Consider the following 18,695-nt stretch of genomic DNA (forward strand, 5'->3'; position numbering starts at 1 on the left):
TTAAAAATGGAGAGCACACTTGGGAGGGATTTTCCTCTTAACTTGAAAGAGGAAGATCCATGTCTAATGTGGAATTTTTTAAATTTTTTCATTTTATTTATTTCATGGGCATTGGTGTTTTGTCTGTATGTATGTCTGGGGTGAGGGTGTCAGATTCCTCTGTAATTGGAGTTCTAGACAGTTGTGAGATGCCACATGGTTGCTGGGAATTGAAGCCAGATCCCCTGGAAGAGCAGCCAAGTGATCTTAACTACATAGTCTTCTCTCCTGCGCCTTTAATCGGGAACTTGCGGTAGGAAGACACACCCTTAATTTGGGCCACACCTTCTGCTGATAACTCAAATAAATAGAACGTGGAAAAAGGAAGCCCTGGCTTTTTGCTCTGGACTTGCTAGCAAGTGTATTCCTTCTGTGGCATTAGAGACTACTTTGGGATTCCAGCTTCTACTGAAGACCAGCTGAGTCATTGAGCCTTGGGGACTGAGAACCTTTGGATTCTTGGATTTTCCATTCATAGTCAGACATCATTAGATTAGCTGGAGCACATCCTAGTCTTTTGGAGACCAGAGTTACTTCCAACTCAGAAGACTGGACTTGAGAATTTGCAAACCATCAGCGGTCAGCACAGTGCCTACCACAAGGAATCCCTTGCTGCAATGTCCTGTGTACACTATAAATTTTCCTCTAAACTCACCTATGGCACCATCATCTTTGATGGGCTCCATATCTCCCTCTGCGATTTAAAGAAGCAGATTATGGGGAGAGAAAAGCTGAAAGCTGCCTATAGCGATCTGCAGATCACCAATGCAGAGACGGAAGAAGAATATACTGATGTTAATGCACTAATTCCTAAAAATTCATCTGTAATAGTCAGAAGAATTCCTATCAGAGATGTTAAGTCTACAAGCAAGAAACGTGTTATAAGTCGAACTGAGCCAGTGATAGGAGCTACAAAAGCAATTGGTGACCCTTCTGCATCTCTTTCTCTGGCCCAGCTTACAAAGACTGTCAATCTGGCCGAAGCCAATGCTTCTGAGGAAGACAAAATTAAAGCAATGATGTTGCAATCTGTCCGTTTATACAACCCAATCAATTACATGAAGAAAAGTCTGGTAAGTCTGCCACCTCCATCCTACACCTGCTTTCGTTGTGGTAAACCTGGTCATTATATTAAGAATTGCCCAACAAATGGGGATAAGAACTTTGCAACTGGTCCTAGGATCAAAAAGAGCACTGGAATTCCTACAAGTTTTCTGATGGAAGTGAAAGATCCTAACATGAAAGGTGCAATGCTTACCAACACTGGAAAATATGCAATACCGATTATAGATGCAGAGGCCTATGCAATTGGGAAGAAAGAGAAACCACCCTTCTTACCAGAGGAACCATCCCCATCTTCAAAAGAAGGTGATCCTATCCCAGAGGAGCTCCTGTGCCTCATCTGCAGAGACATTCCTACAGATGCCGTTGTCATTCCATGCTGTGGAAACAGTTACTGTGATGAATGTATAAGAACAGCACTCCTGGAGTCCGATGAACATACATGTCCAACATGTCATGAAAATGATGTTTCTCCTGATGCTTTAGTTGCCAACAAGTCTTTACGGCAGGCTGTTAATAACTTTAAAAATAAAACTGGCTATACAAAAAGACTACGAAAACAGTTACCTCCACACCCAACACCAACACCAACACCAACACCAACACCAACACCAACACCAACACCAACACCAACACCAACACCAACACCAACACCAACACCAATACCAACACCAACACCAAGACCACTCATCCAGCAGAACCTGCAGCCTCTGATGAGGTCTCCCATATCGAGACAGCAGGATACTCTGAAGATTCCAGTGACATCTTCCTCAGCTAACCCAATTCCCTCTATATCTTCATTAATTTCAAATCCATCTTCTTTGGCCTCTTCTGTGCCTGGGAACCCATCTTCTGCCCCAGCTCCAATACCAGGCAGAGGAAAGAGCTGCAAATACCATGCCAAGTCCAGATTTCATGGATTCCACCCATCTAGGTCAAGGTCACCTCCCTATAGACTATACCACTCCTGGTCCAGATCTCCTCAAGCATTTAGGGGACAGTCTCCCACTAAACACAATATATCTCAAGGAGAAACAGAGCGTGAGTATTTTCATAGATACAGAGAAGGTCTACCCCCTTATGACACCAAAGCCTATTATGGGCAGAGTGTTGACTTTAGAGACCCATTTGAGAAAGAACGCTACCAGGAATGGGAGAGGCAATATCGACAGTGGTATGAGAAGTACTACAAAGGGTACACAGTGGGAGTGCAGCCTAGACCCTTGGCCAACAGAGAAGACATTTGGAGAGAGTGGCTGAAACTTCAGGGAGACTTTGGGGTCCTCAAGAATTAGAAGCTACATCCACAAGAAGGGTTCAATGGGCTATGAACCAGCCAAGAGATGACAGCACACACAGCTTTGCAGACATGCTTGTCCCTGGTGAATTCTGAAGCCAAAGGTGCCCCCCACCCCCCAATGACCAAAAACAGAGGCTTACATGAGACAGAAACCTGGAAAGGACAGACATCCAAGCAATGTGGAGAGAATACACCTTGAAATCCTTCAATATACTACTCACTGGCAGGAGCCAGAGAAAAACTCAGGAAGAGCCTCATGCTGCCTCTGTGAACTTCAGAGCTGTGACTGTGCCCCACATGACCAGGAGTCTGGAAGTGTCTTTATCTTGTCCTCCTGACTGTTCAATTGATTTGTTAAGGAATATTTTCTTAAGTCTATGTAGAATCATTGCCTTCTGATGGACAGTGTACACAAATAAAATCTTTCCTCTCCACCACCTTCCTGTGTAAGTGTTTTTCAGGGGTAAAATCAGGATTGGAGTCTGGGGTTGGAAGTGGTCACTAATCAAGTCAGAGGAATTTCCTTGCAGGTGGAGTTTCATTAGAAGTGGGATGTGGACACTAACAGGCTTGGCAGGGACAAAAGCATGGCCCACCCACCTGGGTTTCTTGTATTGATTTCCAGAAGAGGGCAGAGTGGAGCAGTGGGAAAGGGGGTGAAGATGGAGTCTGCAAGTGATCTGCAGGTTACAATGACAAAAAGGAACAATATGTTTCCAGGGTTTTTTGTGAACTAGAACTTTCAACTGTATCATTTGCAAAGCACTATTTTAGGTCTCTCTCTCTCTCTCTCTCTCTCTCTCTCTCTCTGTCTCTCTCTGTCTCTCGTCTCTCTCTGTCTCTAATGCTCAATTTTTTCAATGCTAGATCTTGGCAGTGTAGGCAATATCTGGTAACTTTTATTCTGTTTTACAATTTTGAGATTACTGTTTATTAAGAACATGTTTCTACTCTTTCCTCTTTCCAAACCCTCTCATGCATACATCTCAGCTCTCTTTTAAATTCCTAGCCATTTTGTTTTTTAATTGCTATTGTGTAGACAGCCGTGCCCTCTGGTGGCGGAGGCCTTAATAGCAAGCCACCAGCAGAAGCGCCCTGATAAGCAGGCCCTCTGTGTTCTGGAGCAGTCTCCTGTCTCTGTGTAGTATGCAAATGGGGTGCAGGAGCAAATGGGAATGCAGGAGCCGGTGGACTTGCAGCCCAGCTAGTAGAACATACTCCACTTACACACAATAAGTTTTGGCATGGCCCCCAATCAGATGTTCAGGACCCACATCAAGGTTAAGCTGCACATCTGATACCTATGAGCTGGGAGGCCTAGGTCCAGCCAGTGTATGTTCTTTGGTTGGTCATACAGAATCTGAAAGCCCTAAAGGTCCAGGATAGTTGACTCTGTTGGTCTCTCTGTGAAGTTCCTATGCCCTTCCTGACCTATAATCCTTTTACTTATTCTTCTATAAAAATTCCCAAGCTCCACCCACTATTTGGCTGTGTCCATCTGATTCAGATGCTGCTGTGTGGAGCCTCTCAGAGGACATCATGTTCCTCTCTGCAAACAGGACAGAGTATCAATAATACTGGGATGGGTCTCTAATTGGGCTGCTTATTGGTTGGCCATTCCTTCAGCCTCTGTTTTGTCCCCCATGCCTGCATTACTTACAGATCTTTCCTCCTGCACCTCCAGCTCATGTTGTTTGTTTGTTTTGTGTTTGTTTCTTTGGTTGTTGTTGCTGTTGCTTTGTGCTTCCTTCTCTTCCTGGAGCTTCCCAATTCATACAGCAATCAGGGCTTAGATTACTAGGTCCAGTTTACAGAAAGAAAAGAATTCAGTCTCCAGATGCTTGAAGACAGACAAGACAATCTGCCTTCCTGGAAAAGGCCAGAGTAAGAACCCTGGACCAGCTCCCATAATCCTGCTTGGGTAGACAGTCCAGCCTTCTCAGACCTGCACAGCTTTCAGTCTAATTTTGGATGTCTCAACTGCTCTACTCAGGTGAAAACAGCACCCGAGTGGCAGTGTGGGGTGATCCCACTAGAAATGGACAGGGTCTAAAGCAGAGGTAAGGCTCACCTCTGCATCCCCAGGCTACCCTGGAATCGCCCTGGGCCAAGGTATCACCTGTTCCCAGTGGCCCTGCGTTCTCACAATGCCATTCTTTATGCCAGTCTTGGCAGCTCCTCCTCTGCCCGCAGTGATGGCAGTGATGGCAGCCATGAGCAGCCCAGTCTTGGGGTCTATCCAAAGCCTGCACATTGGGGCGGGGCCTGGTAGAGCTCCACACCCAGGCACTGGTACATCCTGCCTCAGCATTCACTGCCAGCCCCACAGAACACAGGACATGCTTAGCCCCACCTCCGAAAGCTGCAGAACCTGGTGCTCTAGTTTCCTGGAAGACTCTGGTCCCTCTCAGCACTGTAGACTGGCCACCACTCAAAACACCTGATCTGCTGCTCCCGAGAACCCCTGGGTCGCGCAGGCGTTCAGTGTGCAAGCTCCACAGTCCTGGGTCTCACTCTATGCAAGCTCAGGACCCCAATTCGCAACAGCCCTAGCAGGATGCTCTGTCATGGACCCCTAACCTTGAATGAGGACTAAGCTGCCATCTTTGTGTGGGGCGTGGAAGGAGGGCCTGGAAGACATACTGAAGATAGTAAATCTTGAATTAAAAAGTTCTCAGACTGGGGCAGTCCCAACTTGAGGAGAATTACACAAACTAACACAAGCAGGGCCTTTATGTGTTGCTCCTGGGAGGAAGTGGTTTCTCCTGGGTCATGGTGAGGAAAGACACTCCAAACAGATTCACTGATTCCTAATATCTTAATAGGAGGAAACCAGTTCCCACTTTGAAAGCATCCTCCGCAGCTGATTGGACTCTTTCTTATGGCTTGACATCCTCTTCTGGAACACAGAAGTTATGGGTGGTGGTTGCTCCTGATAGGTGTCTTCTAAGGGCTGTGGATGGTCTTCCCTCCCCTCCCCTTCTCTCCCTCTCCTTTTTCCTCCTTTTGTCTCTTCTACTCTCTTTTCTCCTCTCCCTCTCTTCCTCTTTTCTGTCTCTCAGTCTCTGTCTCTCTTTCTCTGTCTCTCTCTCAACCTTTCTCTCTCTCTCTCTCTCTCTCTCTCTCTCTCTCTCTCTCTCTCTCTCTCGTGTGTGTGTGTGTGTGTCCCAACTGAAGACAGAAGACATTGGATCCCCTGGAACTAGAGTTACACTTGTGAGGTGCCCAGTGGTGCTGAGACAGCATCTCTCTAGCCCTTCTGAAGGAGCCTTCTAGTTTCTGGTCTGTGCATGTGCTGTACATGATACTTGTGCTCTCCTATAATGAGTTGCTAGCAATGTCCTTCCCTGTGAGGACAATGAGCGGCTGCATCCTAGTCAACCCAGGCTGTCCCTGGAGAAATAGACCTATCGGCCTAATCTTTGATTCAATTATCTGTCCAGGGACTTGAATTAAACATGAGAAGGGCCTTGTAGAGGTCTCTAAGCATCAGGTACTAGAGGGACTCTAGTATGTAGCATTTGGTGTCCTTCACCCTTCCGTCCCCCAGCGTTTTGTGGGACTGGCCTTATCCTATTGCCATTGATTCTATTCTGTGGACATTGTGGACACAAACACAAGATTCTCAGGGTTAGGCTTTATTGGATACACTGAAGGGCAAATGAGGCCTTGGGTGCCTCTGGTCCCTTCAACTAGGGGAGAGCACACTCCACAAGGGGTTCCCAGGGTTCAGGACAGGAGAACACACCTGGCTTCTGGCCAGCCAGCCCTTCAAGGTGTCTCTGTGCCACCCCAAGGACTGAGAAGTCCTGGTAGGGAGGGTGGAGTTTGGAAGGGGTGTTCCAGAGGGTCTCCGCTGCTCTGGAATTAAGATGGAGACTTTCATGGAATAGACCCTAGGGACACAGACCACTTTGAGACAGAAGGCCTGGGCTTTGTGGAAACAGTGACCTGTATTGGCTCCTGAAGTAGAGACCTGAAGCACTGGCTGGGTTTTGGTGATTGAAGGTCTACAGATCAAAGGCTCCCAGTCTGGAAGATTGTGCCAGTGGTTTGCACTGATGCTCGGGTTGCAGGCTTTTGACTCTGGAGGGTCTCTGCCTGGGACTCTACATCCACCAGTCTTTTTCTTCTTTTGTTTGGCAACAGATGCAAAGCCTTGGCCTGGCCCCGAGGCAGGTAGAGGCCAAAGCCAATGCCTATTCGGAGAGGCCCAGATTCCTGGCCCTGGGCACAGGGCAGTAGTTGTGGGAAGGCAAGCAGCCGAGGTATAGTCTTGTACTTGGGGGTGGGACAAGATGGGGTGCGGAGCTGGAGGCACACTAGACATATGGGGTACTCCACTACTGGGGCCGGGCCAGTTGTGCCTAGCCACATGTGCTGCAGAATCTATAGCTGTAGGTCTTGTGCAATTCTGTGGTGCCCCACATGGGCCACCAGGGCTTTGGCAAGGGCCCCTGGGTCCTTGAATTCTGTAGGGTCCACCTTGCTTGGCACACATCCCCCTGCCACCCCAGAGGACCTGATGCTTCTGGATGGAGGCCACTGCCATGCTTGCTTGTTCCTCTGAATTCCTTGAGAAGATGACGTGGGGATGGGGGATGTGATCCTGGAGCTTTGAAAGTCCTGGAGGGATGAAGCGGACTGGTAGGAGTGAGGAGAGGAATTTTGTAGCTGGGAAAGAGAGGAGGAGCTGGTAAGAGGGGGAGAGAGACAGAGCTGATAGTTGGAGGGAAAGGTGGAGTGAGGAGAGGGGAGTTGTTCACCAAAATAAGTATAGTTTTGGCAAAAGCAAGAGGAGGATCCTGGGAGAGAGGAAGAGTAGGGAAGAGGAACAAAGTCAGAATTCGAATCCAAAGAGTAGAAGTGAGGTCCAGGAGACGGGGTCTGTGTCAGAGCAGAAATTAAATATGCCTGCGTGGTGGTGGGCAAAGGAAAGTGGGAAGAAGGGAGGGTCTGATGGGGAGAAAGAGATGCTAAGTTGGGTGGAGGGGAGTCCATGAACTGTGAGAGGACCTGAGGGGGACATTCTGGGGGTACTGGATACTGTAGCAGCACCTGATCCTTGTTTTGATGCAACATTGTCTTGAATCCAGGTGGGAAGCAGATGGGGTGACAAGACTAGTGGTTAGAGACCTAACAGTCAGTGTGGGGATCTCTGAAGCCAGCTGTGGCTGGTGGTTAAGATTGCTTTCTGTGCACAGTGTGGCTGCAGCAGCCTCGTTCTGCTGCAGGCATCAGCAGCAAGCCATAGGGACAAGCGGCCTCTTCTACCTGGCTGTGGCGTGCTCAGTCCAGAGTCTGCATCTAATCTTGGCTCCTCACGTTTCCTCAGCCATTGGCTGGGGATGTATGGAGATGGAGAATGAGAGCTGTCCCTGGGGAGCTGAGGGACAACCACAACTCTCTGGGTGGAATCAGGAGAAAGACACAGTCTGTAGGACCTGCAGAGAAAAAGACAGAGGTCAAGATGTCAGAATGATTGGTCGACTTCTGGATTCTGTGTCAGGTGCTCATTTCCAGTGTGAACTCAAGACCCTCAATGTGAGGTCTTTGGATGTAGTTCAGCTGGTACATCGTTTGTCTAGCATGCACCAAGTCCTGGGCATGACTCCAACACCACGTAAGGGTGGCATGCTGGCACAAGCCTGTAATCCCTGTGGGGATATAAGGAGCTTGAGGCTAGCCTGGGCTCCATGAGTCTGTCTCAAAACAACGAAGACCAGCACTTTGTCACCTTTGAGGTCAGAAAATCTGGCAAGGTGTTGTAGAGAAGGTTAGAAAATTGGAGGTTATGGCTGGAAAGAAGGAGGGACTGGGGGGAAATGGGCAGCAAAGAGCACTGAAGGCCAAAATGGGGAAAGGACTGGAGAGGACTGTGCGGTGCTTTACCAACTTGTGTGCCTTCCACCGTTTCAAAAGACACTTCACCCAAATAGGGGACCTGGAAGAGAAAGTAGAGTCACAGAACAGTCTATCTACCCTCTTCTCGCCCCCACACTCAGACCCCTAAACTGACGCTGACCCAGGATTCCAGTCTGAGCAGTGCCCTCAGTCCTTTTTCTGGTACACAGAGCTCTTCTGTAGTATAGGGTTTTGTCCTAATCCTGACACACAGATTTTGTAAGTATCCTAGTTTCCTGGCTTGCTGGTTCCCCTGGCCTCTTGTCACCCTCAACACCTCAACCCTCAATCCTTCTCCCTCAGCCTGGCCTTGGCTCAGAAGGATTATCAGAGCCAGTGGCAGCAACAGTAGGGCCAGCTGGTAAAAGGCTCCAAGAGACTGAGGCTTTGCCTAAGGGGCAAAGCCCCAGTGGGAGCTGAGGGGCTCCTTCCCTGAGAGCAGCTCTCACTCTCTGGCATCAAAAGCCTGTGTCACAGAGGTCAGATAATGATATCATAGATTCTGCCTTCTCCTCACCCTCAATGCTCTGGGTGTTTCTCAGGGACTTACAAAGGCTGTTTTGGTAAAAATTTTCAGGTAGAATTGTTTGATGTACACCCACAAACCTAGCTCTGCTTGTCTGCTCTTAACATGTACAGCTCCAGGAGGCAGGGCTGAGCCTTGCAACTTCCTCATTGGCTGCTGTCTGAGGGAAGTAACTGTGCTCCATACCCTTTCACCTTTGGAATATTACTGTATATTTTAGAAGCTACTTCAAAAGATTTTGTTTATTTAGATGTATGTCACATGCTTGCATGTGCCCTGGAAGGCCTGAAGAGGGTTGGATCCCCTAGAGCTAAAGTTTTAGACACTTGTGAGTCTCCTGATATGAGTGCTGGGATCTGAATTCCAGGCCTCACAAGCAGCAAGTGGTCTTAACCACTAAACATCTCTTCAGCCTCTTACCTGTTTTCTTTTTTTTATTTTATTAAATGGTTTATTTTCTTATTCTATGTGTATTGGTGTTTCACCTGTATGATGAATGTATGAGGGTGTGTCTCAGGGTTTCTATTGCTGTAACTACCATGAGCAAAAACCAAGTTGGGGAGGAAAGAGTTTATTTGGCTTATACATCCAGATCATAGTCCATCACTGAAAGAAGTCAAGGCAGGAACTAAAGCAGGACTGGAAGGAGGAGCTGATGCAGAGTCCATGCAGAGATACTGCTTACTGCCTTGCTACATATGGCTTGCTCAGCCTGATTTCTTATAGAACCCAGGACTACCAGCCCAGGGGTAGCACCACCCACCATGTGATGGGCCCTCCCCCATCAATCTCTAATTGAGAAAATGCCTTACAGTTAGATCTATGGAAGCATTTCTTCAACTGAGGCTCCTTTCTCTCTGATGACTCTAGCTTGTGTCAAGTTGACACACAAAATCAGCCAGTACAGGGCATCATATCCCTTGGAACTGGAGTCATAGACAGTTGTGGACCAGCTTGTGGGCGCTGGGAATTGAGTCCTCTGGAGGAACAGCTAATGTCTTAACCACTGCACCCTCTCTACAAAAAGTGAAAAGTTTCCTATGAAAGCTATCTAAGGGGAGAATTGAAAAGGTCCTAAGTGGAGAAAAGAAAACTTCTATCAGGAAAAGGGAAAAGTTCTATTCTATGTGCTACTCTAAGTCATGTGTCACCAGACCCTGCTTGGAAATCCACACAGTTAACAGTTCTTTGGTCAACTGGATTCCTGAGCAGATGCTAGTCCTGCATTCCCAGGAGAGAAATGGTTAGAGGGAAACAGCTCAGTGTAGAGATGAAGCTTCAGGACAGGGAATCTCCTCTCCACCTGCACACTTTTCCAATGCCTCTTTCTGTCTCCTGTTTTATTTCCTGTGTTTGGGATGAACACATGGAACATTTCTATGCTGTAGTCTTTTGTGTCTAGACAGAAGGCAGGCAGAGAGCGGCTAGCATAGCTGGGTTCCATGCTGCCCTGGACTGGAGGCATATTAGCTTGGAAGCAGACAGCAAGCAACTGGAAAGCAGTTTGTTGAGGGACTGTCAAGTGAAAAAGGCAAAGGTTGTTTTTAGAGTGTATAAAACAGAAACAACACACCAAGGAGGTGAGGGGCAAGAAGAGAACCAACCAAAGCCACACTGCAATAAGCAAGTCTGTAGAAGGACAGGGCCCTCCTGCTAGTGTGGGAGTCTCTGAGTGAAACCATTTAACATCTCAGCCTGGCACTGTGATGCTCTCCTGTCAGTCCACCCTTCTGGTGGCAGGCTGCAGGATGGTCTGTTAGTGGTGCTTCTTTCAGTGAAAGTGTGTAATAGTGAATAGAAAGGGGCTCAAAATGAAAGTACAAAAAGGTCCCTTTGCCTGCCACCTAGATTTGGGGGAAATGAAATGCATCTAAAGTTTTAAAATAGGACTTCCCTAGAGCAAACCGGAATATGCTAGGCCATGATATTCTCCTCTACTGCTGAATGCCTTTGCTAGAATCCCCAGATCTGGTGCCCTGCTGACTAAGACACCTGCAGAAAAAGTCTATGTGGTTTGGTTGATCCCTGGCTAGCTATGGCTAACTTTTAAGTCTCCTGGAATCACAGTCAGGCAGCACTGGAAGGCACCTATGTTCAAACCATTTCACATCTAGTTTGAGCTGGTTTGACTCCTTCTCCTGGAGTGACCTGGTGCTCAGAGCCAAGAATCAGCGCCTATAAAGAAAAGTGGTAAAATCAAGAAGCCTCAGATACAGGAAAACAGGGGCCTGCCACGGAGATGATGGTTTTATAGGAAAACTTGACAGAGCTCTGGAGAAGAAACCAGTGGCACTCAGTGTAAGAAGAGCTCAGAAAAATACTCACTGCTGGTCCCCCACGGGGCTGACACCAGGAGTCCCCCAGTTGGGCTGAGCCACTAAAAGTGCAAGTTACACACGTGTGGGTCACTCTTATTCATGCTGCTGCAGAAGTGAAATATGTGCACTGAGCCACCCAAGACCAGAAATCCTGGGAGGATCTGCCTCAGGGAACCGTCTAGCAATTAGTGAAAGTGTGAAGAGAAACTCAGGCTGAATTCCCCCAATTGCACCAGGCAGGTTTAGACTAAACTGTGACCATAGGAAAAAGATCAGAGAAATTGCAAGAATTACAGCAACCAGCTCGCTCCGGACACCCGCTCCTTCCTGGACACCCACTAGATCTCCGACTCCCACTCGATAAGGACAGGCGCTCTTGCTCAGGACACTCACTCTCTCCCTGACACCCGCTCGCTCCCGGACACCCACTCTATCTCGGACTCTCGCTCGCTCCCGGACACCCACTTGATTTCGGACACCCACTCGATCTGGGACTCCTGGTCGCTAAGGACAGGCGCTTTCGCTTTGGACACTCACTCGCTCCCGGACACCCGCTCGCTCCCGGACACCCACTCGACCTCGGACTCGCACTCGGTAAGGACAGGCGCTCTTGCTCCGGACACTCACTCTCTCCCGGACACCAGGTCGCTCCCGGACACCCACTCGATCTCTGACTCCTGGTCGCTAAGGACAGGCGCTTTCGCTCTGGACACTCACTCGCTCCCGGACACCCGCTCGCTCCCGGACACCCACTCTATCTCCGACACCCGTTTGCTCCCGGACACCCACTCGATCTCGGATACACACTCAATCACGGACACCCACTCGATCTCGGACACCCGCTCGCTCCCGGACACCCGCTCGCTCCCGGACACCCACTCGATCTCGGACACCAGCTCGCTCCTGGACACTGGCTCGCTCCCGGACATTTGATCACTCCCAGATACGCGCTTGCTCCTGGACACACATTCGCTCCTGGTCTCCTGCTCGGTATGGACAGGTGCTCTTGCTCTGGACACTCACTCGCTCCCGGACACCCACTTGATCTCCAACTCCCACTCGCTAAGGACCGGCCCTCTTGTTACGGACACACTCACTCGCTCTTGGACACCCGCTCGCTCTCGAGTCTCCACTCGATCTCGGACACCAGCTCGCTCCTGGACACCCACTCGATCTTGGACACCCACTCGCTCCCGGACACCCACTCGATGTCGGTCACCCGCTCGCTCCTCGTCCTGCATCCCTCTGTACAGGCAGGAGCTCTCGCTCTGGACACAGGCTCGCTCCGGATCCCAGCTCACTATAGATCCAAAATTCGTCCGATTTCTTTCCTTTACCGATTTCATTCAGAAGTCCGTCTGGCAAGGGACTTTTTCAGCTGGGGGTATTTCCCAATTCACCAGCCCCGCCCTCGTCGAAGACTACAAATACCTAGCACAGAGAGCCTGCAGAAGACCCGAACACCCGTTTGTTCCCCCACACCCATTCGCTCCTGGACACCCACTCGCTCCGGACAGGCACTCTCGCTCTGGACACCCGCTTGCTACCAGACACCCGCTGGATCCGGACACCCATTCACTCCTACACACCCGGTCGCTCTCGGACACACCTTCGCTCCGGATCCCCACCCACTTAGGACAGGCTTTCTCGCTCCAGACAAACACTGGCTCCGTGTTGCAGCTCGATGTGGATCCCAGCTCGCTACGGATCCAAAATTTTTTCCGATTTGTTTCCTTTACTGGGTTCATTCCGAGGTCCATCTGGCAAAGGGACATTTTCAGCTCGGGGCATTTCCCAATTCACCAGCCCCGCCCTCGTCGAAGACTACAAATACCCAGGGCACAGAACCTGCAGAAGACTCCTTTGCCTGCACTGGTGCAAGCGCTGCTGTCCTCCAGATGCAAGTGCTGCTGGAGGGATGGAGTCCACTTTCTGGTCTGAGCAAGTGAAGCAGGCCTGGGATTCTGTCCCTGTGGTACAAGATGCCCAGTCTCCTCTGCCCTCCAGCTTCTCAGAAGACCGCAGTCCAGGCCTCTTCCTTTCCAGTCAGTCCTTGGCATGTTCCCATTGGATGATGGCGATGACTACACGAACAACCATTTATGAAATCGAGGCTGTTGCTCCTGGAAGGTGATCACACAGTCAGGAATGTTGGGCTCCGAAGTGCTCTGGATCCCACAAGAGTAAGTCCCTGGATAGAATCCATCCATGTCATCTATCAACCCTGGAAATGGTTGTTCCTGTAGTCATCGCCATCATCCAATGGGAACATGCCGAGGACCCGATAGAAAATCACAGTCCATGAGGAACAGCCAGAGAAACCCGCCACTCCGGGAACCCGGGAGGATGCTGCAGAAGAACCATTCATGGTGGCCATGCAGCCTGGGTCCTGTTCCATAGCGCCCTGCCTTGGCGATGATGCAGAGGACACCTAGACCTGTGGAAGGAGTGGCTCCAGTGTTGCTGGCCATCAGCCATGGGAGACTGCAGAAGTGGACTCCCGACTTTGTCAGGACTCCTGAAGCTCTTTCTTCCCCTGCAAAGCCTCTAGCTCTGTGGCTGATGCCCAACGAACAATGGTAGCAGGGAGCCTTAGAGTGTGCAGCATGCTCCTTCCTGGCATTTTAGAGCAAGGTCTGTGCCAGAGAGTATCTGTGTGCCTAAATCTCTCCATTCCCCACAGCCAGTTATCTCAGCACAGCCCCCTGCTTCCACAATAAACAAGCAGCGTTTTGTAGTCGACAGTCCTTGTCATTTCTCAATTCTTTAATAAATGGTTTCAAATGGAATGTGCGGGCCCATTTTCCAAGGCACTGATTGTGGCCAGGATCACTGGTTTCTAGGATTCATGGAAAGGCCAGGAAGTGGGCAACTGTAATTCAACCTGCAATAGGAAGGCAGGTCTGGCTCTAAGCTTTCCCCATACAGGACTTTGTCCAGGGCCCCAAACCTATGCCCTGTCTGTTGTCCTATCAATAGCCATCTTTTCTCTGGTGGCCTCCTGGTTATCCACTGGCCTGTACTTGTGCTGTGAGCAAGCATCCAAAGAGGAATAGGGTCCATTTGCAGACTGCCATTTCTGCTTGGGAGCTGCAGGCAGTCTGAGGACTTCTTGACATCAGGGGAAATAAAGGTGCTGGCCTTGGAACTGGTGGTGATTAATGATAGTCAGCACTGGAGCTTAGGGAAGTTGTCAGATAGGATGTAGACATGGCTAATCCCTCTACAACAGCAGTCTCTGTGGTTTGACAGTTCAGAGATGCCTGACTTAGAAGAGGATCAGAAATCCAAGAACTGAGGTGGCTCAGATGAGATGTGCATACCTGGGTTCTATTTGTAGGTAAATTTTCTTTTCTTTTCATTTGTTTTTTATTTATTTTTTTTTTCCGAGTATCTTTGGGGGTCCTGGCTGGTTTTCTCTAGAATACTTTTTCAGAACAAAATCAACTGGCAGGGACCAGAACCATCATTTAAAGGGGCAGCAGCTTGAATCCCTGAATCCACTTGCCCATAACAGTCCTGCCCAGTGGGTAAACCCTCCTCCCTACTTCCCTCTGTGTTCTTGATGGATGGATTTCCACAAGAAGTCTCAGTGCTGAAGTCTCCTGCTGAGCAGGAAAGCCCTTCCTGTACACCTGAGTTGGGAAGGGAAAGGGATGCTGAATTTGGTGCTTTGAGTCAGCTCCATGATCATAAGGGTCTCCTTCTGATTTCCACCTTGGTTTGTTTACTTTAAAACTTCATTAAACAGGATAACATACAGTCATTTACATGTAAGCATATATTGTACTTCATAGTCCTGAAGGACACACAACCATGACAAGTTGCAAACAAAGTAAATATAATAAACATTTCTGAATTAAATAACCTTCCTAACACCCAGACTCTATTCCCTGGAAGTTCTAGATGATCAGTCTGTGAACTAGTCATTTGTCTCCTGTGCCCTTCCCCCAGCCTGCCAGCCTGCCAGCCTGCCAGCCTGCCAGCCTGCCAGCCTGCCAGTCTGAGCAGGTAGGAAAGAGCTGTTTACCACAATAGATCAGACAACAGTAAGACCTGGGAGGCATTGCAGGCCTTGGCATCCTGCAGTCTGTTACAGGAGCTAAGAAGAATGGACTGCCTGCTGAGCTTGCCTTGACACCTTCTGGCTACTATCTCCTCCCCCAGCCCCAGGGCTGAACCAAGAAGAGACTCTGGGGGGTGTGGCTTCCCCTTTATATGTGAAAGCAAAATATTAAACTTTGGGCCTTGATCAGAATATGTTGTCTTGGCCCCATGCTTCTCTCGCCCGCCATTCCCCTTTCATTCCCAGCCTTCCTCTCTGGTGAACCCAGTTACCTGGTTACCCATAGCTGCAGGCCTACAGACTCCTTGTGTCCAAGGTACCTATTTCAGTTCAGATAACTGTTTCCAATTCAATTCAGGATGTGTTTGAAGTTCACTTAGGAGGCCTGTACTGGCCAGTTTTGTTTGTCAACTTGACACCAGATGCAGTTATCACAGAAAAAGGAGCCTCCCTTGAGTTAATGCCTCCATGAGACCCAGCTGTAAGACATTTTCTCAATTAGTGATCAAGAGTGGAGGGCTGAGCCCATTGTGGGTGGTGCCATCCATGGGATGGTAGTCCTGGGTTCTCTAAGAAACCAAGCTGAGAAAGCAGAAGATGGAGGCCTGGCTTGTGAAATTTCAGAGGGAAGATTAAGGAATCTTATCAAGGCCATTGCTATTTTGGTTGTGAAGATTCTGTGGGTTGTGCTAGCTAGGGCTGAAGAATCAGCTGTGATTAACAAGATACCAGAACTAAAGATACTAAGGTGAAAACTTTGCATTACTGGGACTATTGATGCTGGTTAACTAGAGCTAAGAAATTAGTCATGATTAAGAAGAGACCAGGGTCATTGAGGTGAAAATTTCTGGGAAGTGTTTTTTGAGAGCACAAAGAAGCTGTGTTTCAGAGATAGCCAAGGTTGTACCTCGTGCAGTGGCTGGACATGGTAAGGTGTAAGACTCACCCAGGTGGTCCTGGTTTTGAAAACATGAAGGGGTCATGCAGAGGAGTCAAGGCTTGTTACCATAAAGGGAGTCTATGAGAGACTATTTGTGAAGCCCAGTTGTGGTGGCAGACAGTAATGTCTTGAGATGCCAGTACCATGAGGTGACCACCAAGAACAGCAGCAGCAGTGCAGTAGAGGCAGCTGGAGCCTAGAAGACAAGGTGTGTGCTCCAAAGTCCAGGGCTGGAGAAGTGACCCAAGCTCTTGGAGCAGACCTGAAGTTCGTGAGTGGATCCCAGACATTGGATGGTTGGAGTTTGATTTTGCTTCTGATTGTGACTGTGCCCTGATATTTTTCCAGCATGAAGTAAGAAAGTATTTTAGTGGAGCCCACACTTAAGAGACTTTGCTTTGTAAAAAGACATTGAATTTTAAGAGACTGGATATCTTAAAGAGATTGAAATTTTAATATGTAGGAATTTGCAAAGACTGTAGGTTACTTAGAGTTATTAGGTCTTGTGGATGAATAAGAAAGTAAGGGTTGAGGCTTAATATTGATGTCTTTGTGTGTCAAGTTGACAAAGGGTCAATTGCACTGGCTCGTTTTGTGTGTCAACTTGACAAAAGCTGGAGTTATCACTGAGAAAGGAGCTTCAGTTGAGGAAATGCCTCCATGAGATCCAGCTGTAAGGCATTTTCTCAATTAGTTGATCAAGCCGGGAGGTACCATTTTTGGGTGGTACTATCCATGGGCTTGTAGTTTTGGGTTCTATAAGAAAGCAAGCTCTGCAAGCCAGGGGAAGCAAGCCAGTAAGAAAAATACCTCCATGGCCTCTGCATCAGCTCCTGCATCCTGACCTGCTTGAGTTCCTGTCCTGACCTCCTTGGGTGATGAACAGCAATTTGGAAGTGTAGGCTGAATACACCATTTCCTCCCCAACTTGCATCTTGGTCATGGTGTTTTGTGCAGGAATAGAAACCCTGACTAAGACAATGGCAGTGTCCAGAAACCAATCAAGGCTTGTATAAATATAGCACTGGAACAATGAATTTCAAGTTAATCCCCATTCCACTTTACTGCCAATTTAATTTTAGCAATTTCTGCAATAGTAACAGAAATTCTGCAAACATGTCTTGTATTTTCTATTGCTGATGAAGTATTGAAGAACTAACTACTCTCCCAGTTCTGCTATTTACAGAAGAAATTATGGAAGGCCTTCATTATCTCAGTGAATCCAAGATATGATCTCTGAGCCTTCCCACCTCTGTTGAAAGGTCCAGGTAATGTGAATTACAGAAAATGTTAAAAATTCAAAGGTAAACATGCTGGTCAGTAGTGTGGTACAGTGCTTATTTCATTTCTTACACAGACTTCCTGAAAAATGAAGTTCAGAGAGCAAACTGTATGTGATGACGCTTAAGTGTTCTCTTGACACTACATCGGTGTGATCACTTTCTAGCCTGGTACAGGACTTACTTCACAGATTAGGTATTACTGGGAGGAAAAAGATCACTTAAAATTCCTGAGAATAATGAAAAGGTAAAACTGCAATTCAAAGGACATCAAAGTATGAAAACACTATCTTGGAATCACAGCTTATGTTGACCATGCTTGAGCACTAGTTCCCACATGCTCAGCCTGTTGTAGAGAACACAGTTGGCACTGGAGGGAAAAGGTAGACTACAGCTAGAGCTGCTAACTTCCCAGGCTTTGTGTTGCATGGATAAAATCCCAGAAGAACCATCCTCACTGACTCTCCCAGTTCCTGAGCACTGTTTTGCAGAGCTACTTCCTTATATGCTCCACAAATGCAGCAATGTCTGTCATTCAGACCCATCCATCACTCCTTTCCCCATCCCTCCCTACCTCCATCCCTCCATTTGTTTCTCTCACTATATGGCCCTGTCTGTCCCAGAAGTCTCTGTAAATCAGGCTGGCCTGGAACTCACAGGGATCCACCTGCCTGAATGAACATGCCTACCTCACATCCATTTCCTAATGTGATGCTAGACTTTCTAGAGACCAACAGCTGACCTTAGGCTTGTACAATGTGAAGCTCTTCCAAGACTAGAAGCACATAAAGCCAACTTCTCATGGCCAGTTGGTTTTTCTTAGTTTTGTGTGTCAGGGTCAGCAGTGCCATGACCTTCCAGCTTGGCCAAGTCCTGTTTTTCAAGTGAGTTTACTTGTGATGCAGAAATTTGCTCTGGAAATTGCTGAATATAGAAAGATTCTCCAGATCAGAAGCGGTGAATCAGGCCTCTAATCTCCATTAAAGACAGGCAAAGCAAGGAAATCTGAATCCAGGACTAGTCTATCCTACACAGAAGGAAGAAGTATAAATTGTAAGTTGCAGGTGACTCCTAGATTAATTTGGAGGGAAACCATGAGGGAAGATCAGTTGTCATCCATGTTGATTCAGCAAAAGTGTTTCTCAAAGTTCTCAAGGTTGCTCCCTGTTCACTGGTTATCTTATGGCACAGTAAACAAGAGAACCAGGATGCCTAACATCCCCTGAGAACTTCCTTTAAAACAAACCACCAGTTAGTCCT

The 18,695-nt window shown here is 48.1% G+C and overlaps 2 pseudogenes; one reads left to right on the plus strand and one right to left on the minus strand.

Moving 5' to 3' along the window:
* The first annotated feature begins 656 nt into the window (after nucleotides 1–656).
* Nucleotides 657–2,396, plus strand: LOC117723799 (E3 ubiquitin-protein ligase RBBP6 pseudogene; annotated as a pseudogene).
* A 3,635-nt stretch (nucleotides 2,397–6,031) lies between these two features.
* On the minus strand, nucleotides 6,032–8,741 carry LOC117723746 (proline-rich protein 30-like; annotated as a pseudogene).
* Between the last annotated feature and the right edge of the window lie 9,954 nt (nucleotides 8,742–18,695).

Source organism: Arvicanthis niloticus, chromosome 19, assembly GCF_011762505.2.
Source record: "Arvicanthis niloticus isolate mArvNil1 chromosome 19, mArvNil1.pat.X, whole genome shotgun sequence".
In the NCBI taxonomy this organism is placed as follows: domain Eukaryota; kingdom Metazoa; phylum Chordata; class Mammalia; order Rodentia; family Muridae; genus Arvicanthis; species Arvicanthis niloticus.